Genomic DNA, 3,551 nt, shown 5'->3' on the forward strand with positions numbered 1-3,551 from the left:
ATTTCATTTCATATACTAACTATTTTCTGGCTTCATAAGGCTTAGACCTAAATCTATCATTCCGCTATTCCCACTGCCTCCTATTCCAAGGAAAGTACCAACATCTCAAATTGAAGGAAAGTAGAAGTGGACTCATATTCTATAGAAAAATAAAGAGACATGTAAGGATGTGTTGATGCTGATCTATGCAAAGCTATTCTAAACTATGTTCTTTCTTCAAAAATAGAAATCTGAGCAGATATTATATGGAATATAAATGGAATCAAGTCTTAAGTAGCAAGTTACAAAAAGATCACCTAATGACTGTATAATTTACTTTCTCATAAATATAAAGATGAAAATAAAGTCAAAATCAGTGTTTTTCTTAAAGGGGCACTAAATGGAGGTTAATTAAATGTATAGAAAGAAACTAAAATTCATTTTGTATCCCTAGAATTTACAGACCTGTACACCAAAATATCTTTACATTTCAGCAGTCTTGGGAATAAGTCAATAAATGTCTATTATAACCAGCTTACTTCACAACTATTTAATTATACTCTATTATGTATTTTATTGGTATCTACTCATTTCATGTGGGTTCACCTAAAATGAAGTCAGCAGTATCATGTGTCTACATTCCTCCAATACTCATGTTCACATAACAATGGCTAACATTAGGGTAACATGGGTGTGTGCCAGACAAATGTGTAATCCTAATAAGTAATGATGAAATTGAGTGCAACTGAATTGCTGTTTGCATAGAAACTTGGTGTACTGATTGAAGAATGGATGCCTACAGCAGCAGAGAAGCTACTGAAGCAAGGTCTTTATCGTCCCTTTCAAAGCTCAGCATACTGAAACTGATACCTTGTGTGAAACGGGAAATTGTGTAAATTTATTAATCAGTGAATTAAATAAGGAATGACAAAGGTCCTTAAATTACAGAGGGATTATTTAGCAGATAGCTTTTTGGCATTTCTGATTATAAAGTAGTTAATGAGCTAACAATCCGTGGACATCCCCCTCCGGCTCCTGGTGCCCATGCAGTAGTATGTAGGTGCTATCATTGGCAAGGAAGGTGTCACCATCCGAAACATCGCACAGACTCAGTCCAAGATAGACATGCATAGGAAGGAAAATGCAGGAGCTGAGGAGAAGGCCATCAGTGTGCATTCAATCCCTGAAGGCTGCCCCTCGGCATGTAAAATGATCTTGGAGATTATCCACAAGGAGGCAAAGGACACCAAACGGTAGATAAAGTTCCCCTTAAGATCCTGGCTCATAATAACTTCGTAGGACGACTCATTGGCAAGGAAGGGCGGAACTTGAAGAAGGTGGAGCAGGATACGGAGACGAAGATCACCATCTTGTCGCTCCAGGCTCTCAGGCTCTATAACCCTGAAAGGACCATCACTGTGAAGGGGGCCATTGAGAACTGCTGCAGGGCTGAGCAGGAGATCATGAAGAAAGTTCGAGAGGCTTACGAGAATGATGTGGCTGCCATGAGCCTGCCGTCCCATCTCATCTCTGGTCTCAACCTGGCTGCTGTAGGTCTCTTCCCAGCTTCGTCCAGTGCTGTCCTGTCTACACACACACACACACACACACACACACACACACACACACAGCAGCGTCACTGGGGCTGCTCCCTATAGCTCCTTCATGGCTCCGGAGCAGGGGATAGTACAGGTGTTCACCCCGACCAGGCTGTGGGTGCCATTACTGGCAAGAAGGGGCCAGCACATCAAACAGCTCTCCCGGTTCACTAGTGCCTCCATCAAGATTGCTCCACCAGAAACATCTGATTCCAATGTTCGAATGGTCATCATCATTGGACCCCCAGAGGCTCAGTTCAAGGCTCAGGGAAGAATCTATGGTAAACTGAAAGAAGAAAATTTCTTCGGTCCCAAGGAGGAAGTAAAGCTGGAGACCCACATACGGGTTCCAGCTTCAGCAGCTGGTCGGGTCATTGGCAAAGGCCACAAAATGGTGAATGAACTGCAGAACTTGACCGCAGCCGAGGTGGTAGTGCCAAGAGACCAGGCCCGGGACGAGAATGACCAAGTCATTGTTAAGATCATCGGACATTTCTATGCCAGCCAGATGGCTCAGCGGAAGATCCAAGACATTCTGGCTCAAGTTAATCAAGAGCACCAGAAGGGACAGAGCAACCAGGCCCAGGCACAGAGGAAGTTACCCCGCCCTTTCCTGTCCCATTGGCTCCAGATTAGCAGGCAGAACACAGAACTGGAGGGCGGGTCGAGGGCCAGTGTGCTCTTCCCAGTAGGCCTGAGAATGAGTGGGAATCAGGCCATTTGGGCCTAGCTGGAGATCAGGTTTGCACACTGTCTTGAGAAAAGTGTTTCAGTAAGGAATCCTGATCTCTGGCCCCCAATTCAGCCAGCTGGCCACAGCCCACCCCCTGGAATATCACCATTGCAATTGTAGCTTGGGTTGCTTTTAAACGTGGATTGTCTTGAGGAAGTTCTCCAGCCTCTACCAGAAGGATGTGTCAGATCCCAGTGGGGAAGAGAAATAAGATTTCTTTCAGGTTTTATATTTAAAAAAAAAAAAACTAACTGACAATCCTTTCTCTGACATCTTGAGCAGCAGAATACTAAATTTACCAGGAACTGTGTCTCTTAAGCAAATTATACTTCAAAGACAAAACTAATTGCTGCATCTATCCAGCTAGACTCAGCTAAACATACTTTGTCTGTGTCAGGGTAATCTAACAAATGTAATAGAATACTTTTCTTCTTCTTTATTTGTGTTCAAACTCTAGAAATATTCTCACAGTCACAAGGAATAAGCTGGAGGTGTGTATTTTACAAACACAAGAGTAAAAATTTAAAAGAAAAATAAAATTATTAGATAGTTCATAACTTCTCCACTCTTGAGTGTGTGGCAAATGGCTTTATAGTAAATCTCACAATCAGGATATGAACACTCCACAGCAGAAACCATTGCTAGTAAATCACAGAAAACATATTTTGTCTTTCTCCCTGCAAAGTACTTTTGAGACAGCCAGACAAATGCTCTGAGTAACAAAGATTTAGCAACAGCAGGCATTGCTCCATCTGGCTCCAGATTTGCCCCCATCGTACTCACAGAGCACACTCGTGCACACAAGCAGCTGTACTCCAAGCAAGGCCAAAATATCAAATTAATATAACTCAATCCGTGCAACTAACATTTGAAATGATTATTGATGGCAAGGAATTGTTTTTTCTATTCCCCTGCCTCCATAATAAATCTACTTTAATCCAAAACTATCTCAGTTTATAGATGGAAAAATAAAGGGAAATTTAGAACAAAACAATAAATTTTAAAAGGTAGCTCCTCTCCAAAGCACAGCTGAATATCTAAAGAAGTGCAATCATGACTTCTTATCCTGATTTTAGAAATAAGAAGGGGGAAAAGATGAGACAGAATAAATAAAAACCCAGATAAGATGGTATAGCTAAAAAAGAGGAGAAACAGCCAGTTCCGTCTTGTCTCCTTTGATATGGCTAGTCTCACTTATGTGTAATGGCTATGAAAGGAACAGTATTGGTGCATCTTCTCAC

At 41.8% G+C, this 3,551-nt stretch overlaps 1 pseudogene; it reads left to right on the forward strand.

Annotated features, from left to right (window-relative positions):
* The first annotated feature begins 990 nt into the window (after positions 1 to 990).
* Positions 991 to 2,307, forward strand: LOC114629139 (annotated as a pseudogene).
* Positions 2,308 to 3,551: the final 1,244 nt, after the last annotated feature.

Source organism: Grammomys surdaster, unplaced genomic scaffold (assembly GCF_004785775.1).
Source record: "Grammomys surdaster isolate TR1022 unplaced genomic scaffold, NIH_TR_1.0 278, whole genome shotgun sequence".
Lineage (NCBI taxonomy): Eukaryota > Metazoa > Chordata > Mammalia > Rodentia > Muridae > Grammomys > Grammomys surdaster.